A 22797-nucleotide genomic window follows, 5' to 3' on the forward strand; every position below is an offset into this window, starting at 1 on the left:
GATCACAAACGCTGAGAAAGTGAGCCTCCAGGGAGACGGAGGAAACTTGGGATGTGCGTTGAACCTCCCCCAGGCCTGGGGACCTCAGCTACCATCTGGTTTGCATCACTGATCATATTTCCGTCTTGGCTTTCATTGTCCGGAAACTCAGAGTCACACTGGAGGTCCCTTACGATAAATGAACTTATGTAGAGTTTCTCCCTATGCTTTACCCTACTATTTGGCTTTCATTTCCACTCTTGCGCCTCTATTGTGGGCCTTTCCTGTCTTTGTTTACCCAGCATCCCTTCTTTTGGAGCATGTCACCCCACTCCAGATAACCCCTATAGAGCTGCCAATCAAAGTGCCCAGCACCACCTCCTGCCCTCATGACCGGGTGGGCACCTGACTCTGGCTGGCCAAAGTGCCACACCCACATGGCCACAGATATGGTTATGTACTGCAAGATGGGCCAATAAGAGAATTACCTGTGATCAATATGGGAGAGAGATGTTCTCTTAGCTATTTCCTAATTTGAAAGGGTATAAATCTGAGGGTTCTAGGAGCTATCTTTCCAGACATAAGGACACAGATCCATTTTGCAGGAGGCCAAGCAGAGGCAAGCAGACTGAGAGATTAAGACAGAACCTAGATAGTATTGTTTGAGCCACAAGATCCAGCTATGCCTAAAGCCAGATCCACCCCTGGAAATACCCTGTAATTGGAGCTAATAAACTCTCTTTTCCCAGCATGCACTGGGATGTAGACTGGAGGCAGGGGTCAGATGAGCTCTGTTTCTCATTGCAAGTCCAGAAGAAAGCCCTCAATTTGAGCACAAGGCCAAAGGAACTGTGCTTATCTCAGAAACCGCAAGGGCAAGTTCAGTTCAAGGACCGTGACCAGGAATAGACGTCTGGAGTTAGTTACTAGTTAACAGTGTGTATACTCAAATAGACCATCCATCCACTAGGATTGTGGGGATAGTATATGTCCAGGAACTCCCAAGCCTGATGAACAGGGGCCTGTGATTGCTCCAGACCCCAAGGCAAGTCCCAGGCCCTGCAATTTTGCTGAGAGGAAGTGGGTCTTCCTTCCTCCACACCCTCCTCAGAAGTGGCCACGGAAATCCTCGGCAAGGATGTCCTAGCAGTTGGTAAGAAGGGGGGCAGGTGGGTGGGCTGACCCAGAGACTGACAGCTCTGCCTGGGGCTGCCCCTGTCCCTGCGCTGCGGAGCATGGAGTGTTTGAGGTTTTCCTTTTCCCTGTTGCCCAATGGGAGACATAGAGCAATGTTTCTGTTTGCCCTTTGTCACTGGGTCCCGGGAATGTTGAGGGTGGTTAAACTTATCTTTTAGCTGTGGGCTGCCAAATCCATGAAAGGCTGCTCTGGAACCTGATGACGGAGGAAAGCACAGCACCCAGCAATCCTGGGCTTGGGGTTGGATGTGACAACTGGACATGATTTTGTTTTTTACAGGGTTTTTTTTTGTTTAAACAGTCATTGTATTATGCTAGTCAGGGGCGTTTGTAGCATTCTATTTATGGGAAGAAGAGTGATTTTGTTTGTCAAGCTACCTTCCCAGGAAGGATTTCCTTCTAACTTCATGAGCTTTTGGAGACTCTAGCAGTCAAGACACTCCCACCCGCCCCACTAGTGTGGCTTAGTTGATTGAGCATCTTACCCTGCATCTGGAGATTGTGGTTCCATTCCTGGTTAGGCATATGCCCAGGTTGTGGGCTCCATCCCCAGTAGGGAGCATGCAGGAGGCAACCCATTGATGTTTCTATCTCTCTTCCTCACCCTCTCTCTGAAATAAATTTAAACACACACACACACACACACACACACACACACACACACACACACATTTTAATAAACACTCCCTATTTTTATTACACAGAGATAGAACCCAACCTAGGCTGGCCAGTCAGACCCCATTTCTCTATCCAGAGGGAATGGTTCAGTTATGGACATGTGACCCAAGTAAGGCCAATCATGATTGACAGATGAGTACTGGCTAAGAGGGGTCCTCATTATCCAGAAAATGCTGAAAAAGCAAAAGCAGCTTCAAATTCATCAGTCGACCCTCTTTTCTTACAGGCTCTTCAGTCCTCATGCCATCAGAGAGTTTTCACGAGCTGTTTCAACTCATGAAAGTCTGGAGGCTCAGACCATCAGTTTTCCTTTGACCCATGGTGTGAGTTATTTAGACGATTGTTTTAATTTTCAAATCTTTGGATTTTTTGTTGTTACTGATTAACTTCATTGCTTTTGCTAGACAATGTGATCTGTATGAATCTATGTGATCGGTATGTTCGATGCTTTGAACTTTCTTTAGGTTTGCCTTATACACTTGCATGTGATCAAATTTTATGGAATATACCTTGGGTGCTTGAAAAGAATGTTTTCCTAAATTGATTTGTGCAGAGTTCTATGTAAGTCAAGCATTATTTGTGTTGTTCAAATCATCAACATTCTTACTGACTTTTGTTTTTTATCTACTTGTTCTGTAAATTACACAGTGGTGTATTAACATCTCCCATTATGATCACGAGTGAGCTAATTTCTCCATGTTTTTATAATTTTTTCCTCGTTTTTAAAAAAATCAACAATTTTTTAGAGCAATTTTAAATGCACAGAAAAATTGAGCAGAAAGTAAAGGGATTTTCCTTATACTTGCTGCCCCCACACATGCATAGCCACCCCCAATATCAGCATCCCCCACCAGAGGGGTACAATTATTGATTTTATGCTGGCACAATACGACCCAAAGTCCATTGTTTACATTAGTTCTCTCTTATTGGTCTATATTCTATGGGTTTGGATAAATGTATATGTATCTACCATTATGGTATCTGCTAGAGTAGTTTCACTGTCCTGAAAATCCTCTGTGCTCCAACCTGTTTATCCCTCCATCACCCCCAGCTCCTGGAAACCAGTGATTTTTTTACTGTCTCCATAGTTTGGACTTTTCAAAAATGTCATGTTGTTGGAATCATACAGTGTGTAGCCTTAGTAATATGCATTTAAGGTTCTTTCATATCTTTTCATAGCTTGACAGCTCTTTTTTTTAGCATGGAATAATATTCTATTGTCTGGAATATACCAGAGTTTATTAGTATTTATATATCTAGGATGCATCTAAATTTTGGAAATTATGAATAAAGCTGCCGTAAACATTCTTGTGCAGGCCGGTGTGTGAACATAAGTTTTCATCTACTTTGGGTAAATACCAAGAAGCACAATTTTGGATTCCATGGTGAGGGTGTGTTTATGTTAGGTTAGGTGGCGAAAAGCCACCTGCCTTCCAAAGTGGCTGTACCATTTTACATTCTCACCAGCAATGTATGAAAGTTCCTGTTGCTCCACGTCCTTGTCGAAATTGATGCTGTCAGTGTTAGGTTTTGAATATTCTAACATGTGGAGTGGTATTTCATTGCCTTAATTTACATTTCCCTGATGACATATGATGTGAAGCATCTTTTCATATGCTTGACATCTATATATCTTATTTGGTGAGGTGTCTGTTAGGGCCATTTTAAAATTGGGTCGTTTTCTTGTTGTTGAGTTTTTAGAGTTCTTTGTATACTTTGAATAACAGCTCTTTGAATAACAGATGTGTCTTCTGCAAATATTTTCTTCCAGGCTGTGGGCTGTCTTTTCATTCTCTTGACAGTGTCTTTCCTAGAGCAGACAATTTTAATTATAATGAAGTCCAGCTTATCAATTCTTTCATGGATCATGCTTTTGGTATCACATCTAAAAAGTCATCACCAAACCCAGGGTCATCTACCGTTTCTTTTATGTTATCTTCTAAAAGGCTTATAGTTTTGCATTTTACATTTAGGTCTCTGATCCATTTGAGTTAATTTTTATAAAGATTGTAAGATCGTATCTGCAGCCAGTTTTTTGCATATGGATGTCCAATTATTCTACCACCATTGAAGAGAACATCTTTTTTTCCACTGTATTATCTTTACTCTTTTGTCAAAAAATCAGTTGACTAAATTTATGTGGTGGATTTCCAGGCTCTCTATTCTGTTATATTAATTTATTTGTCTATTCTTTCGCCAATACTATATTGTTTTGGTTATTATAGCTTTATAGTTAGTTCTGAAGTTGAGTTGTGTCTGTTCTCCAACTTTGTTCTTCTTTTTCCATATTAAGTTGGCTATTTTGGATCTTTTGCCTTTCCATAAAAACTTTAGCATCCTTTTGTTAATATCTACAAAATAACTTGCTAGGATTTTGATTGAGATTGCATTTAATCTATAGATTAGATTGAGAAGAGCTGGCATCTTGACAATATTGAGTTTCTATCCATGAACATGGAATTTCTCTTCATTTATTTAGTTCTGTGCTTTGATAGCATCTGTATAGTTAATGGCTTTAATCTCCTCCTCCAAATACAAAGGCTTTAGAATACCTTAATTCTACAAAGGCATTAGAACACTTTCACTCAAACCACTCTCTCCCAAATTATATGCTATTTCCGCCCAGAATTTTAGTTCTTCTTAAACACACAATTAGAGATGATGATAATGATGATGATGATGACGATCATGATTGTATATAGTCAACTGTTTGTTTATATTTTGCCATATGTTTATAATTTTTGTTGCTCACTTTTCCTTCTGACGCCTTACATTGTTCTTCTGAACTAATTTTTATTCTTTTTTTAAAATGTATTTTTATTGATTTCAGAGAGGAAGGAAGAGGGAGAGAGAGATAGAAACATCAATGATGAGAGAGAATCATTGTTTGGCTGCCTCCTGCATGCCCCCTACTGGGGATCGAGCCTGCAACCCAGGCATGTGCCCTTGACTGGAATCAACCCCGGAACCCTTCAGTCCACAGGCCAACGCTCTATCCACTTAGCCACACCACCTAGGGCTCATTTTTATTCTTGAAGTGTATCTTTTTAAGTTCTATCAGTCAAGGTTCTATTGGTGGAAAGTTCTATCTGAAAATGCCTATTTTCCTTTTGTTTTCAAATAAGCATTTCTCTAGATATAAAATGTTACTTAGTTTCTCTTAATATTTTGAAGACATCAATGAAGGTTTATTGGCTTCTGTTTTTATGCAAGTCAACAGTTTATCATTCTTTGTCTTTTCTGTCTGTCTTTATGATTTCTTTGTCTCTAGTGTTCTGCGATCTCACCACAAAGCTACCTAAATATAAATTTCCTTTTATTTTTATTGCATGGGATCTGTTGGGCATTCTGGATCTGACAATTTATGTCTATACTAGTTAGAACTCAATTAAGCACATGTGACAGAAATCTCAAAATAAATAGTAATTTGTAAAAGAAGATCATTTCTCACATATACGTAATTAGATGCTAGACAATATTTGGCTGTTACAGGTCTTTTACCTCATTACTCTACTGCCCTATTGCCCACGACTTCCCTTCTCAAGGTCCAAGTTAGCTTCTGGAGATCCAGCCCTCACATCTGCATTATCATAAGTCATATGGTGCAAGGGAAGGAGGGCTTGCTCTGTTTTCCATAAGGATTCTTCCCAGAAGTCTTACACATTTCTTTTTATATTTCAATTCCCAGAATTTAGTGCATGGCCACACCTACATGCAAAGGAGGTTGGAAATTATGCAACTTTAGTAGGTGACATTGCAACCCCAAATAAATCTGTGGTTCTGGCATAAAGAAGAGAAGAACAATAGTTGTTGGGATAAACAACTAACAATCTTAATATAGTCCAATTTATTATTTTTCTCCTTTTCAGTTACTAATTTTTGTGTCATGTTTAAAAATAGTTGCCTACTCCAAGTATTATCCTAAAAGATTATTTTTTAACCTTTCACATTTAGATTTATAGTCCACCTGGAATTGATTTTTGTGAATGATTTATTTTGTCAGGATGTATTTTGTCCCTTTGGCTATTCGATTGCTCTAGAAAAGAACATCTTTTCCTCTTGTCTCCTGCTGTATTGCAGGTGCCACCTTTGTCATCAATCAGGTGAACATATATGTGTTGATTTGCATTTCCCTGATGACTAATGATGTTGAGGATCTTTTCATGTGCTTATTGGCTATTTGTATATCTTCTCTGGAGTAATGTATAGTCAGATTCTTTGCCCATTTTTTAAAATTAGGTTATTGTCACATTATTACTGAGTTGTAGAAGCTCTTTATATATTCTAAATCAAGTCCTTTATCAAACACCTTATTCGCAAAGTTTTCTCCCATTATTTCTGGACTGTCAATTCTACTCCATGGATCTGTCTTCTGTTGCACCAGTACCCACACTGTCTCGATTACTGCAACTTTATAGTAAGTTTTGAAATTAGAAAGCGTGAGTGCTCCACTTGGTTCTTCTTTTTTATTAGTTGGCTATTCTGGGTACAGTTGGTTTTGGTGTATTACCTTTGTGTCCCTCATCCTTGCTAAATTTATTTAATTTTTAAAAAATATATATTTTATTGATTTCAGAGAGGAAGGAAGAGGGAGAGATGGAAACATCAATGATGAGAGAGAATCATTGATTGGCTGCCTCCTGCATGCCCCCTACTGGGGATGGAACCCACAACCGGGCATGTGCCCTGACTGGGAATTGAACCATGACCTCCTGGTTCATAGGTTGATGCTCAACTACTGAGCCATACCAGCCAGGCTAAATTTATTTAATTTTAATGATCCGTTTAAAAATTCTTTTGTATTTTTTTTAATCCTCACCTGAGGATTTCTAGAGAGAAGGGGAGGGAGGGAGGGAGGAAGGGAGGAAGAGAGGGAGGGAAAAAGAGAGAGAGAGATGTTGATATGAGATAGTATTGATTGGTTGCCCTGCATCTGTGTCCCGACCATGGATTGCGCTGTAACTTAGGTATGTGCCTTGACTGTGAATTGAACCTGCAACCTTTTGGTATACAAGATGATGCTCCAATCAATTGAGCCACACGGGCCAGGGCTCTTTTGAATTTTCTATACACATAAATGTATCATCTACAAAAAACAACACATATTTCTTCCTTTCTGTTTGGTCAGTCTTAATAGATTCTCACTTCTCTGTCACGCTTCTCAGTCTCTTTTATTTTTTTAAACATATTTATTTTCTATATGTATCCAATCATTTCATATCTATTGTCTTTGGGGGTCTGATTCTGCATACTGTTGTTTCTGCTGACTCTAACTCATGGTGGCTCCTCTCTTTAAATATTTATGATTTCTTATTGTTATCACATATTTCTCAGTGTTTTATCTGTTGTGATGTTTTGAGGTGTGAGTTGGGCATGTGCTCCTCTTAGGAGGACTTGCATTTCTTCTGCCAGGTGCCTGGGGTACTACCAACCTGGTACTCTTATACACTAAATGTTCAGCTTTGAATTTGTAATTACATAAGGAGTGTGAATTCCAGCCCTTAAAGCACATGTGACTAGGCTTATGATTAGGAATTAGTAGAGGAGATCTTTTTTCCATTCAACTCAGAGCCAAGACCTAGACAGAACTTTGAGGGTGGGATGTTTTTTGTTTTGTCTTTTTCAGTCACCTTTCAGAGGCACTTGCCTGAGGAGTCCTGGATCCTACCTTTTATCCCACATAGGTCCCAGAGTTTGGCTCCTGCTCCCAGCTCTAGGCCCCGTAGGGATTGGCCGATACCTTCAGGGTGAGTTCTGACTTCAGCATTTGCTTACCTCTGTATTTGAGTTTTCTCAACTTGGGCCTCTGAGGATTTCCCTTGCTTTCACACTATTAACTGTTAGGGTCCTCAAAGGAGGAATGCACGAGGCCGAACGTGGTAAAGAATTATAAATTTATTAGGTCATCTGGAAACCATTCGGGGAATCAGAGATTTTAAAGGACTCCAGGCGGGCTTTCTCTGTGCGGGGAATTCCCTGGGTGGGTCCAGATCCTGGGCAAATCCGGAGAGGAAAGTTACTGGTCTTAGCAAATGGAATGTGATCTAAGCGAAAGGGAATGTCAATTGCAAAATGACCTAAAGGTCAGTTTCCTAGGGAAGGGGGTATCAATTCGATTATTTGATCAAACCTAACATTAGCCCTACATTTTAAAAGCTGTTTTTTTAAAAAATATTGTATTCAGTATCTATGAGTACTCTTCACTGGCAAGGTTTCTCTGACATCTCTGCTGGGAATAAGCACTTCTGGGTGGCTGCTCCTCGACAAATTCAGCTCCAGGCTGATCTGAGCATGTCCTAAACTGTCAGCGGGCTAGAGCTAGTCAAAAAGGCCTATTGCACAACAGATTTACTTTTAAAAAATATATATATATATTTTTATTGATTTCAGAAAGGAAGGGAGAGGGAGAGAGACATCAATGATGAGAGAGAATCATTGATCGGCTGCCTCCTGCACACCCCCTACGGGGGATCTAGCCCACAACCCAGGCATGTGCCCTTGAGCATAATCGAACCCGGGACCCTTCAGTCTGCAGGCCGACGCTCTATCCACTGAGCCAAACCAGTCAGGGCTACTTTTTAATAAGATAGTTGTGGTTGAGCATAGAATTTGTTCCTTTCTGATACAGTTCATGCAGAGAATTTGACGGTGATAAGTTGCTCTTGACTGGAGGTAATTTTGCACCTTTCTTCTGCCCAGAGGACATTTGGCAAATATCTGAAGGCATTTTTTGGTTTTCACAGTCAAGAAGGGGGTGCCACTGGCATCCTGGGAGCGGGGCCAAAGATATTGCTAAACATCCTACAATGTCCAGAACACCCTATACACAGACAGCAAAGATTGTCTGGCCCCAAGTGTCAATAGTGTCAAGATTGAGAAACCCTGGACAATAATTACAATGCCTTTTTTTGTTTTGTTTTGTTCATCCTCACTGGAGGATATTTTTCCATTGATTTTATTATATTTTTTAGAGAGAGTGGAAGAGAGGGGGAGAGACACAGAGAGAGAAACATCGATGTGTCTCATATCGATTGGTTGCCTCCTGCACGCACCCAGATCAGGACCAGGGATGGAGCCTGCAAGCAAGGTACATGCCCTTGGCGGTCAAACCCAGGACCCTTCAGTCTGAGGGCCGATGTTCTGTCCACTGCACCAAACCAGCTAGGGCTAAGTCTTAAGTATAGGGATGACTGCTTTTTTTTTTTTCCTCTAACTCTTTTGGCTTAGATATAAAAATTTTAAACGTTTGTCAAAAATTAATGAAAGAGAATCAACATTCTCTTTCATGCTACCACCATCTGTTGAACATCTTTTCTGCCTCAGGCACAGTGCTAAGTATATTAATGAAGACAATAACATTTATTTCATCATATTCTCCAGAACTTTAGTGTTTTTGGTCAAAGGTGGACATAAAGGCTTCAGAGTAAATGATAGGTGCATTGCAATTTTCAAGTAAACTATGCAATTCAAAGCAGAAACCGGTTATATTGAGTTTCTAGGCATGAAAGTATGTATTATTTCAAAGCTGGATTTTAGTTTGATCAACATGTCACAGTGTGGTTGACATGACCACATACGGAAACACAAGCTTGGCGTTCCCCTTTCAGCGCCGTGACTCAGGCTGCAGATAGCAAGCATTCCAGTGATCACTCTCTGGGCCTCCATTGCAGATTCTGCCCGTCTCAGCCTGTGATGTCTTCCTTGCCGGGCCTTCCTTTCAGGGAAAGGAGAATTGCTTAAGACTTAAAAGCTTGCTCAGCTGCGTCAAGCCCCCTTGCCTAGTAAGAAAGGACAAATCTTCACAAACATAAGGCCATTTGACTTGAAGAGTCCCATCCCACAGGACTGTCCGGGGCAGGGGACAGGGATGCTGACTGCTGGCCTCGATCCTGCTGCTGCTGCTGTCTCATTCTCCAGGCCCCTCGTTCTCCGCTGGACTGGCTGTCCTCCCTGAGCCCCGTGGCTTCCCCGCCTGGTGAGCAGGTCTGCCCGGTTGTGGTTCCTCCTGGGACTCCCACTGCCACCAACGGAACCACATCCTGCTGAGTCCCTAAGGAGGGTCCCATTCACAGAGAAGGGCTTACTCTGTACTTGGGCAAAATATGTTTGACAATCATAAAAAACCTAGAAGCGGGCAAGGCAACCTTACCCCATCCCCTGAGGACTGGGATAATGGTTGAAGTACAATAACTAGTGCATCATGGACCACAACTGATCACACGGAGGGACCAGTGTCTCAGGCTCCCTTGAAAGGCAAAGCACTAACCCTTTAGTTGCTGGATCTGAGAAGGCCCAGGAGAGGGGCCTGAGCTGCAGGGGGCGTGGCCTTCAGGGGCTCCTGACAGCGGGTGTTTAGCAGCGGGTACAGAAGCTTTTCAATACCAGTAGGGCCATCGTGGTGCATCCCAGCTATGTGCATTGTTTATTCTACCAATGACTTCCATGAAGTGACCAGCGACAGCAGTCACTGGCAGGATTATACAGAACTGGCGTGGGTTAAATGACTGAAAAGACAGCTTGTCTGCTAGTTGCCTAAAATAACATTACTGGTGGGTATCAGCAAACTATGCGTGATCAAAACGGGGAGAGGGACAATCAGCCCCCAGCAGCATTTCCCTGTAACCTGGGGTTTGAGAAGCACCGGGGGCTGTGGGTACTGGTTTCTGTCCTCCAACTCTGTGGTGCCTTCAGAATCTCATGCTCTGTCTGGGGCTAGAGATGTGCTCTTCCTGACCAGTGTGTCACAATCTCTTCAGACCCACGGTCCGAGGGCTTGGACAAGCCCTGCGTCTCAGCAAGGGACCATCATGGAACAATAGTTGAGTGTGTGTGTGTGTGTGTGTGTGTGTGTGTGTGTGTGTGTGTGTTTCTGTGCTGTGTGCCATGGATATGGTATATGAGTGTGGTTGGGTGTACATGCCTCTGTGCACATGTTAAGAAAGTGCTGAGGCAAGTAGTCTTAATGAGACTGAGAAGATGGCGACCAGAAGAAAAGAGAATGGAGAGGACCTTTAGCCAAGCCCTTGAAGTGCATTGTACATGATCATACCAGGAGCCTGGCTAAGCCACTCAGCAACTCACAGCACCCAGCGATGGTCCCCCCTGATTGGGAGGGACCCCTACCGCTGCCCCTGCAGGGTGGGAAGGAAAACACATTTCAAAGAAAATTTGGAATGGGGGTAGGAGCTCTTTGTTCCTTTGCAGCTTATGCACAAATTTTGTGTGTGTGTGTTGGGGGGGGTGGGGGGGAGAAGGTATTTTGTTTTGTTTGTTTTTTTAGTAGAGCTGTATCAAAAGAGCTTGCCCCATTGAGCATGTGGGAGAAAACTCACGGCTGGTGTCAGTCCCAGGCCACATTAAACAAAGCAAGGCCTTCAACACAAGGAAGATTCTTGCCCTTCCTGCCAGAGACAGGAGCTTGGGGATTATGAAGGATTTGAGTTAAGGGAGTATGATAATGAACATCCGGTTCTAGGAGTCCCGAGGCTCTGGATAGGTTGTAGGAGTGGCAGCAAATGCCTTGCCTGAGGTCACAGCACTGTTTCTCTCTGGTTGAGTGTCTGCAGGACCACAGAAGCTTTATTGGTCAGTGAAGGTTATTGGAAGGGCAAAGTTTCTCTTCAAGCTTCCGGACTCCCAAGTCCAGAGCTCATTCCACCACCCCAGCAAACAGGGTCCGTGGTCTCCTCCAACTCTCTGGTGCTTCCAGAATCTCATGTTTTTTCTGGGGCTAGAGAGGTGCTCTGCCTGACCCGTATGTCATAGTCTCTTCAGACCCAAGGTCTGAAGGCTTGGACAAGCCCTGCTTCTCAGCAAGGGACCATTATGGAACCTTAATGTCAAAGCCACCCATAATGACATTTTAAGTTTACTGAACAGAGATCCACCTGGAAAATGGTTTTAAGGACCTGTTTGGATAAGCCTCATACTCCATTTTCAGAAAATTCTTCCGTAAATGATTGACGACACAAAATGAAAATGCTGCCAGTTGGCTGTCGATCACATGTTGCAAACCACCTCTCTAGCTCGAAGGTCACCGATGTCTCCATTAATATTCAGGACACGGATCTCCTAAGTTTGCTCTTGGGACATTTGAGAAAATAGCCTGATTTTTTTAAGTGTTTTTTGTTTTGTTTTGTTAATCCTCACCCGAGGATATTTTTCCATTGATTTTTTTTTAGGGAGAGTGGAAGAGAGAGGGAAAATCAGAGAGAAACATCATGTGAGAGAAACACACCAACTTGTTGCTTCCCACACAAGCCCAGACCAGGGCCCAGGCCGGGGAGGAGCCTGCAACCGAGGTACTTGCCCTTGACTAGAATTGAACCCGGGACCCTTTGGTCTGCAGGCTGATGCTCTATCCACTGAGCCAAACTGGCTAGGGCTATAAAAGTATTTTTATTGAGGTGTAATTTATATACAGTGAAATGCTCAGATCTAATGTGCAGAGTTTGATGATTTTGGTAAATATATACATGGTGTCACCATCACCCCAATCAAGACAGAAAACATTTCCCTCACCTAGAAAATTCCTTCTCCCCTCTTTCCAATCAATCCCACTGTTGTGACTACCATCACCATAGACTGTTTTTAACTTTTCTAGGGTATCTGTTTCAGATCGAATGTTTGTGTCCCTCCAAAGTTCATATCGCCAGGGCCCAGGTCAGGCTGTTCCAAGACATTCCACTGTGGCATATGAATTATTTCAAACTAAAATCGCCCGAGAAGCAGCCAGAGCAGGAAGAGCTCACTGGCTCTCCTCTGTCCCTTTAAAAACAGTAACTAAATCTCTGTGACAGGTGCCTTTTCTACCCCTGAAGGCCTGAGACACAACTTTATCTTATAAAATCCAGGATAGAAAAGGTGTGTCTAAGTACATCTTATAATGCCTTGACTGGTTTACTACCTGGGCCCAGACTTTGTTTAGATTCCTCACTTACAAACAACCAAACCTGCTTAGACTCCTTTCTAGTAAGCACTAACTTCCTTTGTCCTGTCAATGGCTCACACACTTATTGTTTCTTTATCTAAAAAGTATAAAAAAGTGCCTAGTTTAATCACCTTTGGAGCTTCCTTTTATGATCTGAGCATCATACTGATTCTCCTGTGCACAGGTATTAAATTGTTTTCTTTCTTCTGTTAGTCTAGTCTTGCGTCAATTTTATTATTTAATAACTAATCCAGCCGTAAGAACTGAAGAAAGGAAGAGTGGGAAATTCTCTTCCGCTGCCCCAAAATATGTTGAAACCTCACCTTCCAATGTGAGAGTATTAGGAGGTGGGGCCGTTGGGAGGAGTTTAGGTCATGAGGAGGAAGCCGTCGCAAATGGAATTAAACGAGGGATCCTGGGCCTGTTTTGCTCTGTGAGGGCACACTGAGAAGACAACCATCTGTGAACAGGAAGACGGCCCTCCCCAGACGCCGAATCCGCCTGCCCCTGGATCTTGGACTTCCCACCTCCAGAAATACATTTCTGTTGCTTATAAGTCGCCCAGTCTATGGTATTCTGTGAAGCAGCCCAAACTAAGTCGGTGTCATATAAATGAAATGAAACAGTACATGATCTCTTGTGTCTGGTTTCTTTCACTTAGCGTAATATCTGTGAGCTTCATCTACTAGTATGTTGTCACATGTACACACAATCCAGTCCCTTCCTGTTTATTGCCAAAGAGTTTCCCATGGTACGTAGGTTCCACAATTGGTTTAGCCATTCATCTTTTGATAGACATGTGGGCTTTTGCAGTTTGGGGCTGTTAAGAATAAAGCTGCTATGAACATTTATGTGCGAGTCTTTGTGTGGGATGGATAGAAGTTTCATCTGTCTGGGGTGAAAACACCTAGGCATGGAACTCCTGGGTTATGAGTGTATGTTTAACTTTATAAAAGATTTGTGGCTTATTTTTTTATGTCACCTTCCTGAGAGGATGTTTAGAAATCAGCTTGTAAAGACCACACCAAAACAACCTCCCTGGAGGGGAGATAGTAGCAAAGAGGGGGCCGCTCTTATTGAAAAAGAGCTGTTTTTCAATAGCTTCTGCATTAACTAATTCCTGAGTGGGTTTCATAATTGGTGCTAACTTTGGACTGCATCCAAGAAAATGATTTATTCACATTACTAATGGAAATGGACTACGCAGGGCAGCAGGACTGAAACACACGGAAGGTTATTTACGCTAAAATGTTGGTGAAGCCCCTTGGAATTTTGCCTTAAGCTCAACCAATTACAATTTAGCAGGGTGATTTATTGAGAATATAAACGATGGAAAGGTCACCCTTTGAAAAGCGAATCTGAGTTCTGAATTTTCACTGCTGTAGACTCCTGTCCTACCCCAGGAAAGATAAACAAGCTTTTCTGTGACTTGAGGGCCTTCCCTCGCTGCCAGATATAGCATCAAACCATATTGTACAAGAAAGCAGCACAGAACACATTTGTGTTTGGGTGACTGAACAGAAGTAAGGGCTCTGACCTTGGTTGGACCTCTGGGAACTGGAGCAGAAGGGTCTGGCCACAGCTGGTCCCGGGGTGGGGGGTAGGGGGGAAAGTCTGGAACCCTCAGAAGCCCTGCTTCTCTTGGCGAGATCTCAGAGGAGATGGTAGGGTAGCTGGCGAGGCCAGGAACTAGGAATTCTGGCTTAGAAAGCCCATGAGAGAGGCTATACTAACACAGTCCCTACCTGGAAAGTGGGGCCATCAAAAGTAGGAAGCCAGGGCAGGAGACTGCAATTTAAAAAAAAAATAAAAAAATTATTATTATTTTAATATATCTTTATAGATTTCAGAGAGGGAGAGAGATAGAAACATCAATGATAAGATAGAATCATTGATCGGCTGCCTCCTGCACACCCACCATTGGGGATCAAGCCCACAATCCCAGCATGTGCCCTAACTGGAAATTGAACCATGATCCTGGTTCATAGGTCGAAGCTCAACCATGGAGCCACACCAACAGGGCGAGACCAGCACAGCAGCATCAGCGGGCCCCTGAGAGCTCTCGGGGGACCAAGGCCACTGATACTGCATTTCCTGCAAATGTTGGTTGCCCTCTGTGGTAGGATGAGTCATTGCTCACCATTCTTCAGACACTTCCTGTATTAGAATTTTACACTCACACCCTTTATCATGTGACATTGCAGTGTTCCCTAGTAGTGTGAGCGGAGGACAGCTCCTGCCATGGATATTGGAGTGGCCATGTGCCTTGCTTTGGTCAGTGGAATGTGGACAGGAGTGACTCAAGAGGCCTTAAGAGGCATCCTGTGCTCCTGCAATTTTATGAAAAGAACATGTTCTAGTAGGGCTGGTCCGAGGAAAATATGGAGATACGTAGACTGAGCCAACTTGAAGCTTCGGTCCTAGCCCAACAGACTTGTAGCCTTAAGCAGCGCTTTCCCTGCCAACCGACAGACCTAAGAGCAAGAAAAGAAATGCTCGTGGTTGTATGTCATTGAGTTATGTGCTGTTTGCTATACAGAATCATTATAGCATTTGCTGACTGATAGTCATACTGTTCTCCCCACTTTCATAACAAGGCGAACCTCAAATTTTAACTGCCTATTTGGAATAAGGCTAGATTCCCCAGCCTTCCTTACAGCTAGGTGTGGCCATATAACTGAGCTTTGGTCAATGAGATGTTAGCAGAAGTGTTGTGTGACAGCTTCTGAGAGCCTCCCTTAAAGGCCTGTGGCATGCACTGTCCATCCCTTCCTGCATCTTGCTATCTGGAGAAGGAGTTGATGGCTGGAGCGCTTGCTGAGATTTTGGGCCCTGAGGAAGAAAGCCATAGCCTTGGGAAGATGGAGCAGTGAGCTTCCTAGGCTATTCCATAAGAGACAAATAAATCGTGTTTCTTAAGCCTCTTTATCTTTAACATTCCCCAGCTGAGCTTACTCCTGACACAATCCTCAAGCCAGGTGTGACTGAACCTGATAAAGCATTGTGACATTACTTCAGAAGCAGACGATTGTGCAGCAATGATCAAGTGCTGTTACTAATCCACTTTTCTATACCAATCTAAATGGGCATATCACTGCACAGATTGAAAGTAAACCTCTCAGGGGAAGAATAGGAAATGACTGATAAGGGTACAGACGATAAGAATGTTCTAATGCGAGATAGCCGTGCTGGTTGCACAACTCTGTGAGTATAAAAAGCAATGAAATAGTATGCTTTAAAGGGGTGAATTTTATGGTCTGTGAATCATAAACTATGAGAACATCAATGGCCTGTTCACTGTTTCCACCACTGTGAGGCAGGCACTAGTATTTCCCTATGTCACAGTACATGAAATCAGACTCAGAGGGCTCCCAGTTCGCTCATGAATGTCAGGGACAAGACTGGAACTCAGGTCTCCTGACACAGGCACCCATGCTGCTCTCACCCCATCCCTCTAGTGTGTTCCCCAGTCCCCACCCCACCCCACCCCCACCATAGGGCCACCGGGAGACTGCACACAGGACTATTTAGACAACACTGAGCTATGGGTTCAGCTTGTTTTCAGCTCTTGTTTCTAGCACCTTCTCCCCGGGTGCCCTCTTCTCTCTAGTCACTCTCTGTCATATGCCAACTACCCTGGCTATTCAGGGCCCCTTCCCACTCTCTTTGACAAGCATTCTTGGGGCAAGCAGAAGTATAAAATGTATTTGACTGATCTAAACCACCATTTAGGGTGGGTCAAAAGTAGGTTTACAGTTGTACGTGAAACACAGTTTATCCTTGTATTATTTTGTATTAATTATTGTATTATTTTCCATATGAACAACCATAAACCTACTTTTGCCTCGCCCTGTATAACACAACTGCAAGCAGTTTTTCCCACGTTACCGCAACTCTCGAATGCCCCTCCCCCTCTTAGGATGGCCGGAGGTGTCAGGCACCTTCCCCTGGAGCGCCTGCATTTTGGGACGTTCAACTGACAGCAGCACACACTTATGGGAGGTCTCCTGTGAACCAGCCACTTTGAAGAATGCTTGAATGTGTTCTTAAACTCCCCAGCAATCCATAGAACACGAGCATTGAGGAGCACATTCCACAGATAAGGAAACTGAAGCTCAGAGAGGTTAGGTAATCTACCCAAGTTCTCATGTAGTGAGTGACCAAGCCAAGGTGAGGAGCTGATTGGCTGTACTTAGTTCATGTGCTCCAGCTGCCAGAGGTCAAGGGGAGTGTCAGGTCCAAGCCCCTCTGCCAGGGACTGGACCTCCTGGATGGACCTCCTGGATGCCGGGTATTCAACGGAGAAGACATAAGAAGTCGTGGGTGGGTATATAAGAGAGTCTTTACTGTAGGAGCCAGTGGCCATGTAGCCATTGCTACGACAGGAGCTATTAGACAAAGCAGGTCTCCAAAGCAAAGTCCCCTCCAGTAGCGGTACACCAGCACGGTAACAAAGCACCTTTCCTACAAAGTAGCAGCAGCCTCTAACATAGGAGCCGTGCAGGAGCCATCCTTAGAGCGACAGCCTCACCAAGCAGCCGCCTCCAAGCCCGCTACCTGCCGGTCAGGGACATACTTGAACACTGACTTAGACAAAAGACGCTTCTTGCCAAAGAGTGAGCTCACTATTTTGCGTTATAGAAGGGCAGGCCCGCGCAGTGTACGTACGGTAAGATAGCTGTGTCCTTGCTTCTTGCACCTGCGTAAGAGCTGTAGCCTAAGGGGAAATCAGCCGCTGCTGGGAGGCGGCAGGAAACAAACACCCTGACCTCACCCGCCTCCTCCCTCCAGCCCCTTCCATGGCTGAACCTGACCACAAACCAGGGCAAAGTGGCCTGGATGATGCAATTCATAAAGGTCGGCATTTCAGGACACCGGGCCTGGCTGAGGAAGGTGGGGAGGGGACCTGGAGGGGCAAGCAGTGTTAATCCCACACAGTACCATCCGGTGGAAGCTACGTGCCCTGCGGGCCTCAGAAAGCACTCCAGAAATCGTGGGGCACTGGCACTTTGCAGGGGCGGATGTGGGAAGAACTTGAGAAAGAAGGACATAAATATAACCTCATTTGCACCTATGAGGCCTGGGAAAACTCACATACTTTACTACCAAAGCCCAGCTCCTCTGAGGTTGGCAGTGGAGGGAGAATGCCCTGGTTGCAGGAGCAGAGTTCCGGCAAGGCTTGCTTTGCCTGTGGAGACCTCTTTTTTTTTTTAAAAATATATATTTTATTGATTTTTTTTACAGAGATGAAGGGAGACGAATAGGGAGTTAGAAACATCGATGAGAGAGAAACATTGATCAGCTGCCTCCTGCACACTCCCCACTGGGGATGTGCCCGCAACCAAGGTACATGCCCTTGGCCAGAATCGAACCTGGGACCCTTCAGTCTGCAGGCCGACTCTCTATCCACTGAGCCAAACCGGTTAGGGGCTCGTGGAGACCTCTTCATCTCCTTCACTCTTGTTACCAATGGCAACCGTGGGGCGTATGGCTTCTTACTGCCCTTCATACCTGCAATACTGCGGTGTGGTTCTGATACCAACTCTCCGGACTCCACAGGTGAAGGCCACAGTCTCCAACAAAACTGTCATGCCCCACCTGGCCACAGTTCAGGGGTCCTCAGGCCACCCACACTCTGAACAACTGGCTACACATTTGGGAGTTTAAGGTACAGTTCTTCCCAGGTGGCCCATGCTCTAGCCACTTCTGTGCTTGTCCCTCAGATGTAGGAGAGGTCCCGGCTTCCTGCTCTCCCCTCAGGATGTTGTTTCACTAGAATGACTCACAGGACTCAGAAAAGTGCTATACGTACAATTTTGGTTTTATTATAAAGGATACGAATCGGCACTAGCCAGATGAGGAGGCCCATAGGGAGAAGTCTGGGAGGGTCCTGAACTCAGAGCTCCCAGGTCCTTCCCATGCCGAATCCAGGCTACAGCGTCCTCCCAGCACAGTGATGTGGTCGCCTGCCAGGAAGCTCGCCCAAATCCCAGTGTCCAGATTTTCTGAGTTTCCTTGGGATTTCATTGCCAGGCATGGTTAATTGAGTCACTGGCCACATGCTTGAACTCACTCTTCAGCTCCTCGACCACTGCGGATTGATATCACCTGGCTCAGAGCTCCAGCTCTCGGCATACTGGTAATACCCTCAAGGTCCACCCATGTTGCCAAATGGCAAGATTTCCTTCTTTTTGAAAGCTGAGTAATATTCCATTGCATGTATGTACCACATTTTCTTTCCTTTCTTTTTTTCTTTTTTTGTTAATCCTCACCCAAGGATATTTTCCATTGATTTTTAGAGAGAGTGCAAGGGAGGGGGAGAGAGAGAAACATCCATGTGAGAGAGACACTCAATTGGTTGTCTCCTGCACATGACCCTACCAGGGCCGGGGATCGAGCTTGCAACCAAGGTATGTGCCTTTGGCCGGAACGGAACTCGCAGTCCTTCAGTCTGTGGACTGATGCTCTATTCACTGAGCCAAACTGGCTAGGGCTGTAGCACATGCTCTGTATCCATTCATTCACAGTAGGCACTTAGGCTGTTCCCATGTCTTGGCAATTGTAAATAATTCTGCAACGGACATAGGGATGCATATATCTTTTTGAATTAGTGCGTTAGATTTCTTCGGATGAATACCCAGAAGTACAATATGATCAGTCTGTCTTTAATTTTTTTTGAGAAACCTCTGTACTGTTTTTCACAGTGGTTGCACCAGCTTATATTCCCATCAACAGAGCACAGGGCTGCCTTTTCTCCACATCCTCACCAACACTGGTTATTTGTTGATTTATTGATAATAGCCGTTCTAACAGGTGTGAGGCAGTATCTCACTGTGTTTTGATTTGCATTTCCCTGGTAATTAGTGACGCTGAACATCTTTTCATGTACCTGTTGGCCAGCTGTATGACTTCTTAGTTAAAATGTCTATTGAGGGCGAAGTGGACTAGTGTCTTGTGAGGAGAGACTGGGGTTTGTGGCTCTGGGGAGAGAGCTGAAGGGACCAGGATCCCTGTGCTGAGTCCCTCTCCCACGCCAGAGACATCCACTTTCTTGGGTGGAGCACTCCCCTCCTTGTGGCATCAGCTTGGGGGATGCAAAACCCCACCCTCCAGACTCCCTATCACCCTATCCTGTGGAGCAATGCCCTGCTGAGGAGTCAGCTGCCTGAGCCAGGGGGCAGAGGGCCAGGCAGACTCAGGGGGTGTCAGTGACTGGGTTGTGTGCCTTTGAAACAGGGGCAATTCTCCTCACTTTCCTGTGAACCTGACCTCATGGGAGATATGCTAGCCCACCCTCTGGGCTCCTGGTGGTCCTGCCCTGCCACGCATGGGCTCCCCAGGAGATCTGGGCAGAATCCGGAACAGACTGAGTTGGGTGGCTCTGGGGGAGGGGCCACCTCCCCATCGTTCCCCAACCCTGACGGGCACTTCCCCCCACAGGAGATCCACTAGCCCCACCAATGTGACTCATGATTCCTGGCAGTACCACCCTGCTGAGCTCAGCTCCTGGCAGAATCTGGGACAGATTGAGTAATGTGGCTCTAGGGATGGGGGCCACCCTCCCTCACATGCCTGAGTGGTGCAGAGCTTCCCTTCACAGAGCCAAATCGTGGTCTGTTTGGGACTGATAAACCCTTAGCCTCGCCCTGATGATTCCATGAGACACCACCCCACCCCACCACAAAAATCTGTGGGCACCCAGCGGAGAGCAGCTAGACTTGCTCTACTCTGAGACTTTTGCTGAGTGACCTCAGACCCAGTCCTGGCACTGAGTGTGAACCTGTATCAGTCTGTGGACTCCAATCACCTCTACCTGGTGACTCACTGAACCTGCCTCATGCAACTGGAATACCGCTGGAGGCTCCTTCTGACGTGGCCTGGGCCTGACGCGGCTGGCAGGCAGAGGCAGGTACTGGAGTGCTGTGGGCCTTTTGCTGACCTGCCCCCAGGCTGGGTGCTGGTGGGAGTTGACCTTGGAGCGCAGCTTTGTCTTTCCCACTCACACCAAGGCCCAGAAGACTCATCAATACAGAGGCAACCACCTACTGTGGATCACGTTGTAGCTCCAAACATGTTGCCCAGGGCCTGTCACAGGCAGTGTCTGATTTTAACATGTCATTGACATCAATGGATAGATTTTTAAAAATATATATTTTATTGATTTTTTACAGAGAGGAAGGGAGAGGAATAGAGAGTTAGAAACATCCATCAGCTGCCTCCTGCACATCCCCTGCTGGGGATGCGCCCACAACCAAGGTACATGCCCTTGACCGGAATCAAACCTGGGGTCCTTCAGTCCGTAGGCCGATGCTCTATCCACTGAGCCAAACCAGTTAGGGCTCAATGGATAGATTTTCCCAACAGGAAATCAATAAGGAAACAGTGGCCCTAAAGGATACACTAGATCAAATAGATTTAATTGATATCTTCAGACCATTTCACCCCCAAGTACCAGAGTATATATCTTTTCAAGTGCACATGGACCATTTTCTAGGATAGACCATATGTTAGGCCACAAGACAAGTCTCAATAAATTTAAAAAGATTAAAAGACTTAAATGTAAGGCTCAAAACCATACAAATTCTAGAAAAAAAAACAACAACCATAGGCTGTAAAATCTCAGACATTTCTCATAGCAATATTTTCCTGATATAACTCTCCCAGCAAGGAAACAAAAGAAAAAATAAACAAATGGCACTACATTGAACTAAAAAGTTTTTGCACAGAAAAGGAAACCATCAACAAAATAAAAATGATAATTCACTGAATGGAAGAACATATTCACCAATGATACATCTGATAAGGGATTCATAGTCAAAATTTATAAAGAACTTATGAAACTCAACACCAAAAAAAGCCAAAAATCACAAACAATCCAATTAAAAAATGGGCAAAGGACCTAAGTAGGCACTTCTGCAAAGAGGACATACACATGGCCAATAGACATATGAAAAGATGTTCAATGTCACTAATCATCAGAGAAATGCAAATTAAAACCACAATGAGATATGACCTCACACCTGTTAGAATGGCTGTCATCAATAAATCAATAAACAATAAGTGTTGGTGAGGATGTGAAGAAAAGGGAACCCTTGTGGACTGTTGTGGGGAATGCAGATTGGTGCAGCCATTATGGAAAACAGTATGGAAATTCCTCAAGAAGTTAAAAATGGAACTACCCTATGACCCGAGATTCCACTTCTGGGAATGTACCCAAAGAAACGTGAAACACGAATTCAAAAGAACATGTGCACCTCTATATTCACCGCAGCATTACTTATAATAACCAAGATTTGGAAGCAGCCAAGTGCCCATCAGTAGATGAGTGGGTAAAAAAGCTGTGGTACATTTACTATTCAGCCATAAAAAAGAAGGAAATCTTACCTTTTGCTACTACATAGATGAATCTGGAGAGCATTATGCTAAGTGAAATAAGCCAGTCAGAGAAAGACAAGTTCCATATGATTTCACTCTTATGTGGAATCTAATGAACAAAATAAACTAAAAAAACAAAATAGAAACAGACTCATCAATGCAGAGAACAAACTGACAGCTGTCAGAGGGGGGAGGGGTTAGAGTGTTGGGTGAAAAAGGCGAAGGGATTAAGCAAAAAACATAAAGACTCTTAGACCCAGACAATAGTATGGTGATTACCAGAGGGAAAGGGGTTAGGGTAGGTAGAAAAGGATAAAGAAGGGATAAATAGTGATGGAAGACTTGACTTAGGGTGGTGAACACACAATACAATATACAGATGATGTATTATAGCATTATACACTTGAAACCTATATAATTTTATTAACCAAAATCACCCCATTAAATTTAATAAAAATTTTAAAAATTATTAAGAATTTCAGAATGGTAACAGCAGACCATTTAAGCAAGCACATGCTTTACCCCCACCAATGCAGGAGGAGCATGGAATGAATAAATAAATCTATTTATAGACACTAATGTTGCGGGGTTGATTGTTACTGCAGCATAACTCAGTGCATCCTGACTAATATGCACCA

The 22797-nt window shown here is 44.2% G+C and overlaps 1 long non-coding RNA gene across 1 annotated transcript; it reads left to right on the plus strand.

Moving 5' to 3' along the window:
• Positions 1-1063: 1063 nt before the first annotated feature.
• Positions 1064-9752, plus strand: LOC132213789 (uncharacterized). The gene is made up of 4 exons (XR_009448063.1): positions 1064-1132; positions 1881-2157; positions 7546-7601; positions 9525-9752. It is a non-coding gene; the product is annotated as an uncharacterized LOC132213789 (long non-coding RNA).
• The last annotated feature ends 13045 nt before the right edge of the window (positions 9753-22797 follow it).

This window comes from Myotis daubentonii, chromosome 12 (assembly GCF_963259705.1).
Source record: "Myotis daubentonii chromosome 12, mMyoDau2.1, whole genome shotgun sequence".
NCBI classification, from domain to species: Eukaryota; Metazoa; Chordata; class Mammalia; order Chiroptera; family Vespertilionidae; genus Myotis; species Myotis daubentonii.